Raw genomic sequence first — 21033 nt, 5'->3', positions numbered from 1 at the left:
AATCTATTTATTCAATTTTGTCAGCCCCTAAACAAAAATGTTAAACAGTTCAAAAATGTGAAGGATAAAAAAGGCAGGTCATAGTTTGTTTTTCATGGATATTGCGTATATACTATAATTAGATGTTTGTTCTGAAGAAAAATGTATGCTTGACCATTTAAAACTTGACACCATTGTGTGAAGGTGTTGTGAATGTTTGCTAAGGTGTATTGTTTGGGAGGTTGTGATGTGGTTGCTTGGTGCTTTCGAACTGACCCAAATCATGACATTGTTAAAGTACTATAGTCACATACCTGGGTATTTACAAATGAATACCATTGTACCATAGTATGAATGTCATTAGAAAATAGTTTTACAGTTCAGAGACTGTAAAATTGGGGTAATATGTTCATAGTTTCTTGACCTGTTAAGGACTCTAGCCGGTGCATTTGGACTACCTGTAGCTTGTTTATTGAAGATGCAGGACAATCACCAAGAAGTGCATTACAATAGTCCAGTCCAGAGGTAATGAATGCATGATCTAGACTCTCTGCATCAGAAACAGGTAACATGTTTCATAGCTTGGTGATGTTTTGAAGATAGAAGAATTCAGTTTTTGGCAACATGGGAAATATGGTTTTCAAAGGACAAGTTGCTGTCTAATATAACACCCAGATTTCTGAATGTAGAGGAAATATCATTTAGTTGAAAATTGTAATCTATGAGATTCTGTGTACTGTTTTTGGTCCAATAAGTAATATCTCTGTCTAATCTGAATTTACAACAACACCACCACCACCACATTTTAAAAACTTAAAAAATGCAATGGGATGTTAACTGTAAATAAATAAATAAATAGACAACAAAAACAATAAAATGAAAAATCAAGGAGAAATAATACAAATTTTGTGATACGTTAAATGTAAATAAATAATAAAACGGCAAATAAATAAACAAAGAAACATTCCCCATTTTAAAGAACAAAAAACTTATGGTATGTAAATTAAACAACATGCTACATGCTAAAAAAGTGAAATTAATTTTGTACTTTTTTGACAATTTTAAACATTTTAGTAATTCAGTTCCATACAAACATACATACAGTACTTAGCAAAAGTTTTAAGCCACTAGTATTTTCACCAATTTAAAAAATTGTTTCAAGTCAGTTATTTCTATCTTTCGCTGTAGTGTGTCAGTAGTAAATATCAGTTTACATTTCCAAACATTATTTTGCTATAATGGCTGATGCACTACAGCAAACAATAGAAATAATTGAATTAAAACCATTTTTAACTGGTGAAAAAATACTAGTGGTCTAAAACTTTTGCACAGTACTGTATATGATATAACCATTGTCTATGTAAATAAATAAATAAATAATCACCATGATACCATTTCCAAAAACCAACTTGGACAAACAAGCAACCACTTATAACAGCCTAAAAATCACTTAGCAACGAACAATAACACTCTAGCAACTGCATATCAATGTCCTGGGAAGCATCACAGCAATTTAACAAAACAGCAGCCAGTTTTGCACTGCCAAGCATCCTTACATTTCCTTCAGCATCTCTTTAAAGACAGATTTATTCATTACCCAAAGGAAAGTGCTGCTAATTATCATTCTAATCCGTTCAGTTCGAACCATAGAACCAATTTAAAATATATTCAAATAGCAATTGCTGTTGTAGCCACTCAATATGCAGGGAGGCAAGCCTGGCAGAAGAGACCACTTCCTGTGAATATATGGTGGCCTGGTGAGCCCATAAAGCAGGGGTGTGTGGATTAGACAGGATAAATCAGAGTCCCTCAGAGACTCGCTGACTGCTGCTTGTCGAACACACACCGAGGGGGAACGTTTAGAGCTCATCCAGGTTTTGTGCTTGGATGATTTCCAGGAATTCCTCCCTGTGCCACATTTCAGTATGGAGCGGTGTTTAGTGCAAACTGATGACAGACTCTTATCATGTTCATCAGTTATTAAGACGACTTCAACATGGACTCAGTGTATGTTTAAAGGAGGGTGGAGAAGAATATTCTGCTTGAATAACCAATTTTTTTTAGAGCTGAAATCATATTAGTTTCTCATTTCGAGGAAAAAAATGACTGCTTAGATATTGCTCTTTTTAGAGACTTTAGAGACTTTCTTCTCAATTGTTCAATTTCAAAGATCAACTTTGCTTCAGATTTTTTTCTAGAAAAATATTTAATAAATAATGGAAATGAGACTGTAAATAAAATATTTTAAGAGTATGAAACTATAAAATGAATGTAGAGAGCATACTTCTTGGAAGGAAATGATGAAATGAAAATGTTGATATTGAAATCTCTTACCTTCGACTGCATATCTTGAGAAATCTAAGCACAGCTTAAAATATTACGATTTTCTTAATGTTTCTATGTGGTACTGTATGGTTCTGAAACTCTGAAGGATAAATAGGTACATTTTTATATTTAATATTAAAGACAATCAATTTATATTTTTGATAATAATACACATCAAATATTTTATCGCTAATAAAATACTAATAATATTCATATATATATTTTTATATATAATAATGATAACTGTCATTATTATTATTATACACTTATTCATGTAAATACTGTTTTATTATTATATTAAGGACAACCAATAATTTATATTTTGATCACAATCATTATCTGTCACAAACACGCCAGGTTTCTCCTCCACACAATCACGACGCACACCCTCACCTGAGTACTAATCACCACCACCTGATCCGCATCACCTTCATCCACCTCAGCACCACAAAAGCCACACACACGCACTCAGTCATTGTCCGGTCACGTTCGCGACAAGATCATTCCTGCGCTAACTATTAGGACTAACTCCTCTTTACCTTCTCTCCAAGGATAACCTCCGAAGTTTCTTCTTCCGTCTTCTCTCCAAGGATTACCTCCAAGATCCTCCCAAAGACCCCACGGTGCGTGTGTGTGGTACCCTCCTTCCCGGCACGGATCCCAGCACCCATCCACTCCTTACTTCCCGCTCCTCTGCTTGTGTCCATTTAATAAACTACATCTTTCATCTGTTACTCCTCTGTCTCCGAGTGATCCGTAACAGATGACCGGACCAGCACCGAGAGACACAAGCATGAGCCTCACGGATCCCTTCCAGGAATTAGTAGATGCACTCCGCCGTACACTTATGTCAGCACCTGCATCACCACCACCAGCGAGCACTTCCGCGGATCCTATCATCCCTCCTTCACCTGCCGTGCACGCCAGTCCCATGGCACGGCCAGCGCCCTACTCTGGTTCGGCGGAGGAATGCAGCGGATTCTTGCTTCAGTGTTCACTGGTCCTGGAGATGCAACCGCTCTCGTACCCTACGGATCGAGCCAAGGTAGCTTTCATTATCTCCCAGTTACAAGGCAAGGCTTTACAATGGGCAGACTCTCTCTGGACCCAGAATAATCCTGTAACCCAGTCATATTCTAGCTTCATCTAACACTTCCGGGAAGTTTTCAGCAAACCTGCCTGGGACTCCTCTATAGGTGAGAGATTATACAACTTGAAACAAGGGAATATGTCTGTCAATGATTATGCCTTGCAGTTCAGGACTCTGGCGGCCTCTAGTGGATGGAACGAACAGGCCCTTCTCACTACCTATCGCCAAGGATTGGAGCCCAGAGTGCGGTTGCATCTCGCTGCATACGAGGATACCATCGGCCTCGAGCGATTCATCCAGCTGTCCATCCGCTTCGCCACTCGTATGCAGTCGTGCTTAGAAGAGCACCAGGGCCAGGCGCATTCCTCCTCTCCGCTCTGCCGGCCAGAGAACGTCAGCTCCCCAGAACCAGCCAGCCAGCCCATGGTCGTGGACTCCTACCGCCTCACTATGGCGGAGCGTCAAAGACGGCTGGCCCAGAATCTTTGTCTGTACTGTGCAGCTCCGGGGCATACCATAGCTGGGTGCCCCGTCCGTCCTCCTCGTCCCATGGTGAGTGCCATCCTTCCTTCACGATATTCTATGAAACCACTCACCACTGTTGTGACACTTACTGCGGCTGATGTGTCTCTTCCAGTTTCCGCACTCCTCGATTCTGGGTCAGCCGGCAACTTCATCTCCGGCGCCCTCTGCCGTCAACTCAGTCTCCCAACCTCGTCCACGGCGGCCGCTTACCAAATCCACACCATCACCGGCAGGCCGTTAAGCAAGAAGTATGTACGCCACTGCGTGGGTCCAATCTCTCTCCAAACTGGACTCCTTCACCATGAGAACATTCATCTGCTGGTTCTGGAGGATTCCACCGCTGACGTCATCCTAGGGCACCCGTGGTTGGAGGAGCATAACCCGGTAATCTCCTGGAAGACCGGAGAAATCCTGAAGTGGGGCGAAGCCTGCTTTCAATCCTGTATCTCCGGCTGTCCAGTTCCCGTGGAACGTCCCTCCGAATCACTACCAGTCTACACCACCTCTATTGAAAGCCCTGTCGTCAACCAATACATCTCCATACCCCAGTGCTACGCCCCCTTCAGTGATGTTTTCTGCCCGAAGCGGGCCTCCAAGCTGCCTCCACACCGGCCATGGGACTGTGCCATAGATCTGCTGCCAGGTGAACCAGTGCCTAGGGGAAGGATCTATCCCCTATCCGTTCCCGAGGAGAAGGCCATGGAGGATTACATCAGGGAGGCGCTGGCTCAAGGATACATCCGCCCATCTACCTCCCCTGCTGCTTCGAGTTTCTTCTTCGTGGCCAAGAAGGATGGAGGTTTGCGGCCATGTATCGACTACAGAGCCCTGAATAAAATTACTCAGAAGTTTCGCTATCCTCTTCCCCTCGTCCCAACGGCCCTAGAACATCTCCGTGGTGCCACTGTATTCTCCAAGTTGGACCTCCGCAGCGCGTATAACCTCATCTGGATACGCGAGGGGGACGAGTGGAAGACCGCCTTCATCACCCCTACTGGCCACTACGAGTACTGCGTGATGCCGTATGGGCTAGTAAACGCCCCCTCCGTACTCCAGGATTTCATGCATGAGGTGCTCCGGGATTTCCTCCATCAATTCGTCCTAGTGTATATCGATGACATCCTGATATATTCCCGGAGCCAGGCCGAACATCGACGCCACGTTGCGGAGGACCTGCAACGCCTGAGGGACTTCCAGCTCTACCTAAAAGCAGAGAAGTGCTCATTCCATCAGCCCCCAGTGCAGTTCCTTGGCTATACCATCAACCGCAGTGGCATCCGGATGGACGAGGGGAAGGTAAGCGCCGTCCGGGATTGGCCCGTTCGTACCACCATCAAGGAACTACAGCGATTCCTGGGCTTCGCAAACTTCTACAGACGATTCATTCAGAACTTTAGTACCATCACCAGTCCTCTAACCAACCTCCTTCGTCAGAAGCCCAAGTCCCTGTCTTGGACTCCAGCCGCCACCGAAGCCTTCCAGGCCCTGAAGCTGGCCTTTACGACCGCCCCACTCCTCGTGCATCCTAACCCAGATTTACCATTCGTCGTGGAGGTGGACGCCTCTACCACCGGAGTGGGTGCGGTCCTGTCTCAGCAGCAGGGGACGCCCAGCCGCCTCCATCCATGTGCCTTCTTCTCCAGGAAGCTCAACCCGGCGGAGGTGACCTACAACATTGGCAACAGGGAGCTACTTGCCATCAAGCTTGCCCTGGAGGAGTGGAGACATTGGCTGGAGGGAGCCAAACACCCCTTTCAAGTTCTCACTGACCATAAAAACCTGGAATAACTTAGGGCAGCCAAGAGACTCAACCCCAGACAAGCCCGCTGGGCGCTATTCTTCACCCGCTTCCAGTTCTCCATCACGTACCGCCCTGGGGCAAAGAATGTCAAGGCCGATGCTCTGTCCAGATGTTACTCACCCGAAGAGAGGTCTGAGAACCCGAACCCATCCTCCCAGACAAAGTTATTGTTGCCCCTATCACTTGGTCTGCCGAAACCCTACCTCCAGCCGAAACTCCTGCCAACGCTCCGCCGGGTTGCCCACCAGGGCACCAGTACATCCCCAGGACACGTCGCACTCCTCTCATCCACGCCACCCATACATTACTTGGCACTGGTCACCCGGGGGTCAATGAAACCCTCTCGTTGCTACGGGAACGCTTCTGGTGGCCCAACATGGCCTCGGATGTCAGAAGGTATGTGAGTGGATGTAACAGCTGCGCCATGTCCAAGAGTCCTCGCCATCTACCATCTGACAAACTCCATCCTCTGCCCGTCCCCAACCGCCCGTGGTCACACCTGGGAGTGGATTTCATGACCGACCTTCCTCCCTCTGACAATAACACATGTATTCTGATTGTTGTGGATAGATTTTCTAAAGCATGTCGTCTTCTTCCTCTGAAGGGTCTCCCCACTGCCATGGAAACGGCAGAACTGATGTTTAACCGTCTTCAGGTACTTCGGCATCCCAGAGGACATAGTGTCGGATCGGGGCCCCCAATTCATCTCCCGGGTATGGAAAGCATTTCACTCCCTCCTAGGTGTGGCCATCAGCCTGTCCTCCAGCTACCACCCGCAGTCCAACGGGCAGACGGAAAGGAAGGTTCAGGAGATCGGACGCTTCCTCCGTACCTTCTGTCACGGCCACCAGAACTCCTGGAACCAATTCCTGGGGTGGGCCGAGTACGCACAGAACTCCCTCCATCAACCCACCACCGGACTTACACCCTTCCAGTGCGTACTCGGCTACCAGCCACCCCTGTTTCCCTGGTCTGGAGAGCCCTCTGATGTTCCCGCGGTCGACTATTGGTTCCGGGAGAGCGAGAGGGTCTGGGACGCGGCCCATCACCAACTTCTACGGGCGCTCCGTAGACGCAGGACGGCAGCCGACCTTCGCTGTTCCGAGGCCCCCCAGTACCAACCCGGTCAGAAGGTCTGGCTGTCTACCCGGGACATCCGCCTGCGTCTACCCTGCCGCAAGCTTAGTCCCAGATTCATTAGCCCGTTCACTATCACTCAGCAGATCAATCCGGTCACCTACAAACTGCAACTTCCTCCCGAGTACCGGATTCACCCCACATTCCATGTCTCACTCCTGAAACCTCACCATCCTTCTGTTCTTCCCTCCACAGAACCTGGCGAGACGGAAGCCCCCCCTCCTCTCCTCCTAGATGATGGCGCAGCCTACTCGGTCAAGGACATCCTGGACTCCCGGCGGCGTGGTGGGCAGCTTGAGTATCTAGTGGACTGGGAAGGCTACGGTCCAGAGGAACGCTCCTGGGTCCCACGCAACGACATCTTGGACCCCTCCTTGCTGGATACCTTCCACTCAAGACACCCCAACCGACCAGCTCCCAGGGGTAGAGGACGCCCACCACGACGTCGGGGTCCCCGGTCCTCAGGAGCGGGCCCTGGGGAGGGGGGTACTGTCACAAACACGCCAGGTTCCTCCTCCACACAATCACGACACACACCCTCACCTGAGTACTAATCACCACCACCTGATCCGCATCACCTTCATCCACCTCAGCACCACAAAAGCCACACACACGCACTCAGTCATTGTCCGGTCACGTTCGCGACAAGATCATTCCTGCGCTAACTATTAGGACTAACTCCTCTTTACCTTCTCTCCAAGGATAACCTCCGAAGTCTCTTCTTCCGTCTTCTCTCCAAGGATTACCTCCAAGATCCTCCCAAAGACCGCACGGTGCGTGTGTGTGGTACCCTCCTTCCCGGCACGGATCCCAGCACCCATCCACTCCTTACTTCCCGCTCCTCTGCTTGTGTCCATTTAATAAACTACATCTTTCATCTGTTACTCCCCTGTCTCCGAGTGATCCGTAACATTATCATCATCAGAATTATTTTTATTAAACACATGAAAATATAAATATTCTTTATTACTAATTAATTACACCAATAAATAATAAATATAATATAATAATAATATATATAAATGTAAAACATGTGACAGCGATGTCAATTTGATGAAATTTTACACTGTATGTGTATATTATATATTATGTCGATTTATTTGTCTTTGGTTGATCATATAGTAAGTTCAGTACACATTTATTCATATAACCACTTTATCAAATAAGGGTTTTGTCTTTAAATCAACCTCTTGTCAGCACACACTGACCTAATCAAGACCATTCAGCAGTGACTAATAGGTGTTCAAAAACACTGTTTGTTACAATTTAGTGTTTTGGGGAAGCAAATAAAACGAGAAGCACATTTTACCCTCGAGGGGCTTTAGTCCTGTTGTACAGTACCTGTTCCAACAGTCAACAATAGCATTAGGCTTCATGTCGTGTTCACTTGCTGTTTAACGAGATTTTGCTCAGTCGTTACATAGTATCCTGAAGTCTTAACTGATGTTGTCTGAGTACACTTCACAAAGCACTGTCAACATTATAATCCATGCACTTTTTTTTATCAAGCATTAAGAGTGCAGTGTAAATGATATTTAGTCTCCCAACACATCACTCTCACTTTTTTTTCAGTGTAATTTGTGTGCAGAGAGGAGAGAGAGAAGAGCTGGAAGAATGAAGCCATCACTCAGATGCTAGCAGCATGGTGATGCTCAAATGTAAGAGTGAAAAGAGGTGTGAGAGAGAAAGATTGAGTGTGTGTTGGGAGTTCATGGACAGAATGGTAAATAAGTGTGTGGCAGACACACACACACACACACACACACACACACACACACAAACACACACACACACACACACACACACACACACACACACACACACACACACACACACACACACACACACACACACACACACAAAGGCACAGATGGCTTGGGTAGTCCCTCTGAAAGTGCTCTTAAAACCAGTGCTGGAGGTCCACAATAATAATACTAATAAAAAAGGTGTGTGTATGACAGTCTTTTCATTTTAATGCACTCTGAGGACATCTGATATTGTCATGTACATGAATATGAACAGCCACTGGGGTAATAGTTTAAAACAAAACTAGATTTTGTCCTCAACATGTCTTTGAAAAGAACCGTACTTACATCCCAACAGTTTACGACCAGCTAAGTGTTTACTTGCTAACTGCTAAGCTAACTGTTATCTATTAACACTATTGAACCTATAATTATACCTTATACATATGCTTTACTGACTCAAATATACATAACATAACTACATACATCTACACATACAATACAATATACATATAAGCTAATAATTTACAGATGCCATTTAGTAAGAAAAGTTAAAGCAATTGTAGCATCTGCTTAGGATCACTGATGATCGTTTAGGCTTTATGTCTTAGAGATCCTTTTAGCCTTTTGACATTTGCATATAACTAACAGACATGGCCCCACATTATACATTTGTATGGGTGCTTAATGGCCAATGGTTCCCCCCACTAACAAGAAGATGCTAAACAGATCACCTCTCTGGTCTTCTCTCTGGACTTTAAACACATTCCATTGAGAAGCCAGTCACACTCGATACCTGGCACCAATGATTGGTGGCCAGTGAACTACCCCCCATGCTTACAATACACATACATAAAGACATTTTTCTTTATTTAGACCTATAATTAATCGGTTACAAATGTGTCTGGTATATGCATGTGTTGTTTGTATGTTTCCCTATTATATTAGCCTAGTTACCACTTGTTATTTGTATTAACAAAACTCTAAATGCTTATATTCAGGTGTATGAATGCATCTCTGGTTTAATATCTTCTAAATGTTTCTTTCTTGGTATCACAATGATCTGCTCTTTATTCCTCAGACAATGATGTACACTATGTGATCGTGAAATCCATCACACTATTTGTACTATATCTTTGGTGAAACTGCACCGATCCTCCAGACCAGCAATAAACATGCAACTGGACCATAAATGGAGACACAGAAAACTTTTCCCGCTCAAAAATTCATGCCTGGTTATGGCCATTCCACACAAAGGTGGGTGTGATCTATTAAAAGTCCCTAACTCAGACTAAAAAACCTTTTTCTTGAGACAGACAATCTCAAAGACTGTCTACCTACCGCATCAGGACTCTTGTTCAGCAACAAAACCAATGCAAGTAACCGCTTACAACTATTTAGATGGGTGTTTTTAGGTGATTTTCAATTAATTTATTCTCATTAGGGTGTGGCTAATTGATGTGAAATACTGCCAGTCTTTTGTGCTTCTCTCTCTCTTTCCTTACTCTCATTCATTCTGTATATGTGTTTTGCTTAGTTGAATTCTATGTTAGCTATGTTTTTATTTATTAGATCCCTTATATTCACAATTGATTGTTTGTGTGTGCTGCTCACAATTCAGAGTTACTGAATGTTGATTCTTGCTACATGCAACTGCTAGTAATGCATAAAGTAGGAGCAGGCACGTGCACACATAGACATGAAAGGGGGCTTGAGCACCTGCCCTTTTTATTCCTGGAGAGAAAGTGCCCTTTTTTCTGGGATGCTTTTTTTTTATTTTTGAAAAATAATATATATTTCTGTTTGCACACAGCTTCCCTGTCAAACAAATATATTTATTGAAATATAGTATCTAAATATCAGGTCAGGAGTTCTGAAGTGCTCCCTCTCCCTCTCCCCCGATTATTAAACCCGATTTTATTGCTTCCACTAAAGAAAATAGTCCGCTCCATCTCTATGGTTAGAATCCTGTGAGTCCATAGCAACGCTCTGTTTTCATGGCAACGGTCTGTTATACTCCGCACAGCGGTCTGTTGGTTATAACAGACCGCATTCTACATTGGAATTCAACCAAGCCATGTAATAAAATAAGTTAATGAAATAAGCATATATCACCACCAGGTGATATGCTTTAGTTATTTTGTTTATCCTATTTACCTGCATTTCCCTGTCAATTAGATGCAAATGTGCGCATTTTAACTAGTTGACGCCTAATTTGCATACAGAACGTCCCCAGTTATTGACTTACATCAAGAGTGTTTCCCCCTGAAATTTAGAAATCTAAATTGGTGAATTTAGAAGAAATCTACAGATGCAAACAGATGGAGAATACACTCTAAAAAATGTAATAAATCTGAGTAACTGCATCTGGTACATTAATAAATAAAACCGAGTAGAAATAAGTTAACATTAAACTTTAAAAATAACAATATTTATAAATTAACTATTTAAGTAATTTAACTTTTTTTATTTCCTCGAAACCTTTATAAAATAGTATCCCATACCACCACAAATACATACATGACATTGGCTTTTATTGAATTTTTACTCAATTATTTTGGTAAGTTTAATTTTAAAGTGTTATGTATTCTGATAACACCAAAATAATTAAAGCGATGTAGTGCCTTGTGCAAAAATAAACAAATTATTAGTAAAACACGCCCCTCTGTTTGATGCAGTTATTTAGGTTATTCTAAATATGAAGAGTTCAGATGAAAAATCCTCTAAGTGGCATCTGAAATTTCCTTCAATAATGATCATTTTTATCAAGCTTGTATGTTTATGTTCACTTATTTCACATTACTGGCAATGAAAATTACCTATTAATTGTCATTTAAGTTAAATTACTGAACTTAAATACGAGCTTGAAAAAAAAAGCTCATAAGAAAATTTCAGATGGCACTTAGAGGCTTTTGCATCTGAACTCTTCATATATACTTGAAACTAGTAGCATAGAAAATGTTTTCAAAACATGCACATTGTGGAATGCTTTCCTTTGCTGCTCTATAAACCTAGTGAATACTAAGGAGACCATGGATTCTGTGAACTGATTATTTTGTAGACATCTTTTGAAAATAAAACAATTGCGTGAGTTTGAGGAAGATAAAATTAATTAACTTTTAAAATTTTTTTTTTAAAAGGAAGTCAGAGTTGCGTTAATATATATATATATATATATATATATATATATATATATATATATATATATATATATATATATATACTTTTTTGTTAAAAAAAAAAAAAAAAAAAAACCTAATTATGAGAAGTGCCCTTTATTTCACTTGAGCCCCTCCCTGCCCCTCAAAATGTCTGTGCACGTCCCTGAGTAGGAGTTATAAAGTAAGTTATTCTTCCTTAGCCAGGAAAATAATCTTTCCTATAATTGATGAATGATTATATTGTCTGCTCAGTAGACAGAAAATGACTAATAAATGTGACAGCAATTTTGCTACAGTTAAATTAAGATCTAACCAAAATATTCATTATTAATTATAATTAATCATACATATTTCCCTTTTGAGCTAATCTGCTACACAATTTTATTTATATAGGGCTTTTAACATTACCCATGGTTTTAAAGCAGCTTTACAGAAAGTCATGATATTAATGTTATACTGTCCTAATCTATGCATTTAGAAGATCAGAGCTGGGCGATAGTTCACATTATGCAACTGAGATTTGCCAAATAGGACTACTGTATTGATTTACATGAGTACTATATTTATTTAGTTATATAAATTTAGAGCCATATGATAATATGATAATATAAATTTTGCAGTGGTATAAACAATCACACAGTCAAGATTTCACATACAGTAACTTTGTGCACTAAGATTTGAAAATGTTTTGATTGATTGATTTATTAATTGATTGTCATATCCTTTATTTTCCCCACATGACAAGTTCAGGGCTCAGAATAATACATTTTGCATACTTTGCAATCATTTTATCATTCCACTAAGCAAAAATCATTTCAAGCATATATATATCACTGCTTTATGAGTTATAAACGGAGCATGATGCACAACTAAAAAAAGAAAATATATGATTAAATATTTATGATTTTGACAACCGTTATCATATCAAAAGTTCCTGAACATCTAAAGACGTCACAGAATGGCGTCAAAAAGCAGAAAACGTCATTCAAAATGACATCTGTCACATGAACATCATTGAAGCTAGATGAAGAAGTTTCTCAGTGTCTTTAAAAGGTGTTTGCTCAGTTCTCAGTGGTTCCTTCTACACTTACACTGAGAAGTAGTTTCCACAAGATGAGAAGATTAAATGAAACTAAATATGCTTTAATTTGAAGTATTTTCAAGCGTTATTAGGAATAATTGCCGGATCAGTTAGGCTGATGTTGAGATGTGAGGTGTTGAGGTGATGTGTGGGCACTGCAATTATTTAAACCAGCGTGACCTTCAGTTGAAAGGTGCGTGTTTTTTCAGTCTATTTCTTTTTTTCGAGTGCAGAAGAGAAGGATTTTGCTCCTTCGGCATGCTAGCTCTTTATACGCCAACGCCCACTCGTGTGCACACACACTTTATACACATATGCAGGCTAACACAAGACACTCTTCAGAGTTTAATTAGAAGCCTCTGTGTTGCTTTAAGAAGCATCTGTAAAGGAGAGTGTGTAGGAGGAGGCTAATTGCCTCGTGGTGCTAATTCAGCTCTGACCCTCAGCGATTCTTGAAGTCTGTGTGTGTGTGTGTGCGCGCGAGGGCTGTGTGTTGAGATTTGAAGAACAAAGAAAGAGCAAAAGAAAATGATCAGCCCTAAAGGACAAACGGATACTCCCAAAACTCTTTCGAGTCTAACTACACCTCTCACCCACATCAGTTAGATGTCAATTAGTGCAGCATCCCTGTGTATCATCTGTGTATCAACATCAGCCTAATCTGAGACTTTAAGCATCTAACCTCCTACGTACTGTAATTGAAAGTGGGATTCGCCAAATAAGTTACAGATAAATTTAAACATCTACATTGCAAAATCAGGTGCATCTTAAGGCTAAATGTCTCTCCCACTTCAGCTGTCTCTTTTTCATGAAACAACAGTATTTGTTAGAGCATACATGAAACTGAAAGAAGCCCTTTTAGTTTTATTACTGGTATTATTGTGGACTGTTGATTGGTGCATGTTGCTCTAATGACAACATGTGCTCTCTGTAATATTTCACCAAAAACCATCAAATTAATTTCCTTTTTAATGGACGTGACCAATTTTCATTGGTCATTTTTCATCTAGTGTCATTCTTATATGCAACAATGATTTTTCGCAAATCTCTTCTTATTTTACTCAGAAATAAGGGGTTGTTAATCAGGATTATTATAGTTAATGAAAACACACTGATACTTTCTTTCCTCCATAAAACACAAAAGTAGATCTCAGGTGGCACCTCTAAGCTGCTATTTTCCATACATGGAGAATGAATGGGGTACTATAATTGATACTATCAAGCTCTAAAAAAAAAAAAAAAAAAAACTCAGAAATGTATGACATTTATTGTTTCCCCTACGTTTACAGCTTTTTTTGGGGGGGGGGGGGGTGAGTTTGGTTGGTTCGGAAAAATTTACACAGACACTAACACTTAAAGACGGGTCTGATTTCCTTTCACAACCTCTTGTTTATGCTGTCTACATATTCGACAGAGCATTCGTAAAACCAAAAGAAATCTTAAATAACTTCCTTTTCATTCTTTATGTGCCATCTATTAGGGCTGCACAATAATGGTTAAAAATGATAATCACGATTATTTTGATTAAAATCAAAATCACGATTATTAATAACGATTATTCTATCATGCTTAAAAAAAAAAAAGCTGCAAAAACCAGCCTAGACTTAGCTGGTTAAGGCTGGTCTTTCAGCTTGGTCAAGCTGGTTTTAGCTAGTTGTTCCAGCTGGTATCCCAGCCTGACCAGCTAAGGAAGTGGTCAAAACCCCTCTTAAACCAGCCTTCTGACCAGCTTCGACCAGCAAAGACCGGACTGGATGACCAACTAAAATCTGTCAACCTGCTTAGGCTGAGTTTAGTTTTTTTTTTTTATTCAGCAGGGAAATGCAATAACATTTAATGTGTCCTTTAAACAACCTCTACTGACTTCATTTAACCAACTATGATACAAAACTCTTGGTATTGGTTAGTGTTTTGTCATCTGTATTCACATTACATTTTGCAAATGGGAAAAAGCCACTTAGATCGCACAGTAAATTTGCTCAAAAATCGTGAATACACACTGAAAACTAACATTGCCATGCCATTTTCAACACGGAAACTGGTAAAAAAAAAAAAAAAAAAAAAAAACCTTTTGAAACTCTTATTATAAATTCCAGCAATTCCAATATATGTAAATGTTTCCTCATTTTATTGTCAAAGGGAGGAAAAGCGCATTTATTCCTCAAACACAACAGATCCATTATTGAAACTCAGTGAAAATTTGATCATGACCCATTTGGTAACACAAACAGTACAAATGGCTTGTGAAAAACACACATTGTCTATATGACACTTTCATGTAAGCAGAATATCGCTAAACTCATAGGCTGTTTTCATATCATCATCAGCGATTGTTCCGCCATCTCTGTTTTGGGCCTTAGAGCTCTTCTCATCTGGCAACCACAAGCATGATCGCTAGTGAAGACTTGTTAGCAATGTATGCACGATAACGTAAATGCCAAATTAAAAACAACGTTTCAGGATAAACAGCCAAGCTGGGTCTAATGCCGCCTTCACACTGGCAGTTGAAATCAGCTCCAATACAGCTACGAAACGACCGGAAGTCATTCATTTCGCAGATTCGCAGACCGCATGCGAATGGCTACGAACCGGGTCCGAACGAGTGCGGTGCGAAAAAAATCGTGTCCGTTGGTCATCCGGATGCGTTCAAAAAAATTTTACTCTTGCGAAAGGCTACGGACGGTTCCTATCCGACAATTCCAGTGGAAGTTGGCGTTGCTATGGTACTGATAAACAAACTTGAATTCATAACTTTTAATAAAATAAATAATGATTTTATAACGATAAGTTGTCATGTCATTTTCTTATTTTCATGATTTTCTAACATTATAAGGGCAGTTAATACAATTAAAATGAATAATTAAAGATTGTGGCCTCCGCTCTCGGATACACTCGGTCTCTCTCGCTCGAGTGCAGGGTTGTTACAGCCCTATATACCACTATATCACATTTAGCTGACCTGACATGCACATTCAGATACAGACAATATCAATCGTTCTAATCTCTCCGCCATTTTTGTTCTACTCGCTTCCGAAGCTTTCCGATGCTTTTCAGCGGTGTAGTACGACGCCCACTGGGGGAGTATTGCGTATTACGGAGCTGATTTCAACTGTCAGTGTGAAGGCGGCGTAAACCTGTCATCCGGTGATGAGTGGACTTTTGATGCTTGTCAGGGGCAGGATGCGCAGCACATAGACTTGGAGCAGGAGAGCTCGGCTGCTACTCGCAGTACAGTGAGTGTTGCCATCTTCAGTTCCCTGTGAGCGTTTAAAAAACGGAAATATTTTTGTCTGGTTTTCGTCTGTTTGACGCGACATATTTCCCGCCGCGCACTCTCTGTCCGCTAGTGCTCTCTGTATGTGACGCAAGTGTGTGTTTGTGTGTGAGTGTGCGCACGTGTGGACTCCTTGGGGTAATTGTAAACGCGAAAACACAGACAAAAAAACATGCCATCATAAATAAGATAAATAACATATTACTTAAGGGCTGATTAGTTTGTTTAATAAAATAACAAATTGTAATCTGGCGCTATAAAGAAAATCTAATTAAATTTAGTTGACATTCAAGGGGTGAGCCGAGCCGTTAGGAGGGCGGGGTGCCCCCTTATACAATGTTAGGGAAAACCCTGATTCACACTGAGTCACACTGAAGGCATCAAGGGCTATTTGACCAAGAAGGAGAGTGATGGGGTGCTGCGCCAGATGACCCGGCCTCCACAGTCACCGGACCTGAACCCAATCGAGATGGTTTAGAGGTGAGCTGGACCGCAGATATAAGGCAAAAGGGCCAACAAGTGCTAAGCATCTCTCTGGGAACTCCTTCAAGACTGTTGGAAGACCATTTCAGGTGACTACCTCTTGAAGCTCATCAAGAGAATGCCAAGAGTGTGCAAAGCAGTAATCAAAGCAAAAGGTGGCTACTTTGAAGAACTTAGAATATGACATATTTTCAAGTGTTTCACACTTTTTTGTTATGTATATAATTCCATATATAATTACACATGTGTTAATTCATAGTTTTGATGCCTTCAGTGTGAATCTACAATTTTCCTTGTTCTGGCATCGGTCAAACTGCGCCTCGGGACTCCACTCCTCTGGCTTTGCCTTGTCCCTTCATCCCTCCGGCTACATCAGGCTCCTTCATCCCCTCAGCTACACCTCAGTCCTCTGTCGCTCCGGCTCCACACACCCTCCCAGATCCACACATTTGTGTCAGTTGCCATTGCCATGGGCTCCACCTAGGTCCTCCAGATTCTCCCTGTCACCCTGGCTAATCGGCTCTCTGTCTCTGCCTAGGGCTCCATCACCACCTGCTATGCCACTGCTGGTCGGCCCCTTGGAGTCGGCGGCCACTCCTCCTCCATGGCTCCTCCAACCATCAGCTCCCCCATGGGCTGTCATTATGGCTGTGGCCTGGATCTCCTTCCTTACTTCGTCTCCTCCCTGGACTCTATCTGCCAGCCCCCTCGCATATGTGTATCCTCCTCCAGAACCTCCTCCCAAGTTCCCACCCACGCCTCCCTCAGTAGTTGCTATGGTGCAAGGACGCACCTTCTGGGAGTGGGCATAATGTCAGGATTATGGACCTGTCTGTATGTGTGTTTTGCTCCCTCTGACCCAGTTTCTTCCTCATTTTGATTGTTAATTTGATTCCAGGTGTGTCTCCTTAGTCCCTTGTTATCCTGTGTTTAAAAGCCCCAGTCCTTTCAGTTAGTGTTTGTCAGTTCAACTCTTTACGTGGATGTGTTTCCTGCTGTCTCCTGTATTGATGTTCCCAGTGTTCCATGGATTAAAAGTCTGAAATGTCTGCCAAAGAGATGTTTTCATCCTGGAAAGTCAGGCAACTTGGGGGTCAAAGCTGTCTCCTGTCTGGCTAATTGGATGAGTTTGTAGTCAGAGCTTGGACAGATTGAATCATCAAGCTGTTCCTTTACAAAGCTCCAGGGTTTTCTCTCATTGACGGTTAATGACCAATTTCGTCTTCACTGCGAGACTCTGCGGAAAGTCTTAGCTCTCCTTTATTTGTATTATACAGTCATACAACCAGTTTCTGAAAAAAAAAACAGCCAATGCATGGAGGTCATTGTGGGGAACTGGACGCTAGCTAACTTCAAAGGGAAATTTGGACCATGGCGTCTGTTCTGCTGTGAAGACAGAGCGAGTTCTAGCATGAATTATTCAGTGTTTGTTAGAAATTGGGTGACGTTCACTGTAAAGCATACAGATTTCTTCGCCAACTGAAAGTGCCCATGATGTACTGTGCGTGAATGCATCTTGCTTTCTGAACATTATTAAAAGAAGTGTAAAATAAGGTTTGTGTAGAACAGAAAAAAAATCAATTTGCTTCTTTCTTTCGCAAAAAAGGAAACAGCCTGTTCTGGCAATAGTGCCGGGGAGGAGTGCGACCGCTGTGGCCAGGCTCCCTGCTGATTTCCTGACAAATCTAGCATTACAGGACAATCACTGTTCACTATATAAGTCTCCCAACTGTACTCTTAAATACAGGGTGACTACTCACTCAGACGCATAGAATAAGACGGAGAGATTTTAAGAGTGATATTTAGATTCTGGCAAAATCTAGAGAGAAGTAAACTCAGTAAAGAATTTTTCTTTGCTTATTAGCATTTATATCACTAGCATATTAGTGGTTTATTAGTACTTAAAAAGCACATTAAACTATGACTTTTGCCTCAGACTCCTAATTGGCTGCTTATTATTTGTTAGTAAGGTAGTTGTTAAGTTTATGAATGAGGTAGGATTAAGCAATCTAAAGTATGGTCATGCAGAATAATGCATTAATGTGTGCTTTATAAGAACTAAATAAGTAACAGCCATTATGCAGTAATGTGAATGCTAATTAGCAGCTAGTTAATACTGAGAATTGGCCACTAAAATAAAGTGTTACCAATCAAATCAAGCTGTAATATTATTTAACAAATAAAATAAAATTGTAATAATAAATACCATAAATTAATTCCAAAATATACTATATTTCCAAGACTTTTAAAGATTTAGCTGACGGGATGTTTCTCACACAAAGCTATTGTTCAGAGTTTTGTGCGAGAAGACTTTGGAGCTTGACAGCCCCATTCCTTATTTACTTATTATATTAAAACATATAACAAGTATATTATTCAAAAACAACCTTGTGCATTGCACGGAAGGAAGTCAGTCATATGGAGCACCGTACACGTGAGTAACAGAAGTTTCATTTCTGAGTGACCTATCCTTAAAGGCCAAATGTAGTTTTCAGTGTTTCCAGTCCAGGATCTTCTATGCACTGTTTTCCACTAGGTCTGCATGCATCCAGATGACCTCTAGCCTACTACATGTAGCCTAGAGAGATTTCCCTTTGATTAGGTTCCTTGGGTTTGTTCAGCTCGATACCTGCTACAGTGTTAATGAACCCGAGAATATCCAGCATGTCCTCTAGAGCCCTATGCCCTGTTCAAACACCCACCTGAACCAAAAAGGTGAATCATCTCTCTGCAAACACCTGGTGACTTCATTTGCTGAGAGAAAAGTATGATTTTTCCAATGAATACCTGGATGCAATTGCAATACACATGGAAATTTGCAGAATGAAACATACAGACCTTCTACTAAATATAATAATAGTATATAAATAACTCTAACGCTAATATTTAAACTATAAATCATGATTTTATCAATTATTTATATACACTGAATAAAAGAAAAGGTGCAGAAAATAATTTCACTCACATAATTGCTAATAGATATTACAATTAAAAACAAAGAAATGGCAAGTAAAACACCAAATTAAATGTGACATTTTAAAGCAGAAAGACTGAAATAGTATAATCTTATATAATTCCTATATATATATTCCAATAATTGATTTACCTCAATGTTTATTTGTTTTTGCAATGTAAGGATATTATTAAAATGTTCAACAAATAAATATGAAAAATATGATCAAATTATTATTTAATATTATAATATTAAAATATGAAATATTATATTTACACAATAGTGCAGAAAAAAAGATACATTATTCAAAATATTTAAATACATATTTTAAATGATGCATAATAAATTATGTCTGAAACTGTGCTATTTTATTCAGTGTAGCACAATTTGTTGAAGTCATTGCTGAAAGACACCAGCATTGCAGGTCACTAAGTCTTCTTCCTGTAACTAGATTAGCAAGTCTACCTTTGCCAACCTGTGAAACCAGCAATAACCAGCAGGAACTTGGAACATGGAAATTCATGCTAGTACTTTTAGCAGGATTACTGTGTGGGAGGATTTTGCAAAAATTTCTCTCAAAAAATGACAAACTTACCAAACATCTAATCACCAAATAGTGAAGCTCTCGCTTACAAAGTTGAAGGCTGCACTTCTTCACCTTGAACTCAATTACTCCACTTTTGTCTTGCGTCGATGAGTTTGAACTTCCCCATTCTAATTCTGTCCTCCTCCTCCTCCTTATCCGCTTCTCTTCTCCCTCCCACCACCGACAGCTTCTCAGAAGTAGGCCGTGAGTGGGAGCCCCTTTCAAATGCAGACAGTTTGCAGGCCCTGCTACTGTACAGGGCTCCCAGAGGGGCCTATTATCAGTGACACCAGACTCCAGCGTAAAGGATCTGCAGAGCAGGGCAGAATCAGATGCTAGATCCCAGTGCTGGCTCAGTTATTAATGCTGCTCGTTGCAACAAAGGGCATATAGTATATGATGTCATAACCCTCAGCGCACATACAGCCGCTGGACTTACAAACATGTTTAATCTCACTGTGACAAGGAGAAGCTCAGAGTCAGAAGGTTCATGGTGCACCTCAGATGACCATCCGCATGTTGATGGAAAAGGTCTTTCCTGAACCTTAAGGTCTGTGTAGATTTATTTCCTCCAAACACTTGCTCCAGGGTGAATCTCACAAAACCTGTCAGCAATGTGTCTGGGTCATATTTCACTCCAAAAATGAAATACTGAAATGATATTAAATTAGATCTACAGTATATGTGGAACAAATAAGATTTTGGATAACACTTTACAACAAGGTCCATTGGTCCATTACTGAAAAACATAATGCTCCATTACTGTAAAGTGTTACCAGTCTTTTATTATTATGTTTTTTTCAAAATGATATTTTGTTATTTAAAATTAGCTGTAAAATAGTAAATAAATATAAAAAATAAAAAAGTGATAGTTATATTAAATAGTAATAAAA

The sequence above is a fragment of the Carassius carassius genome, chromosome 37 (genome assembly GCF_963082965.1).
Source record: "Carassius carassius chromosome 37, fCarCar2.1, whole genome shotgun sequence".
NCBI classification, from domain to species: Eukaryota; Metazoa; Chordata; class Actinopteri; order Cypriniformes; family Cyprinidae; genus Carassius; species Carassius carassius.
The sequence above is the reverse complement of the archived record's forward strand: the minus strand, read 5'-3'. Positions refer to the sequence as shown.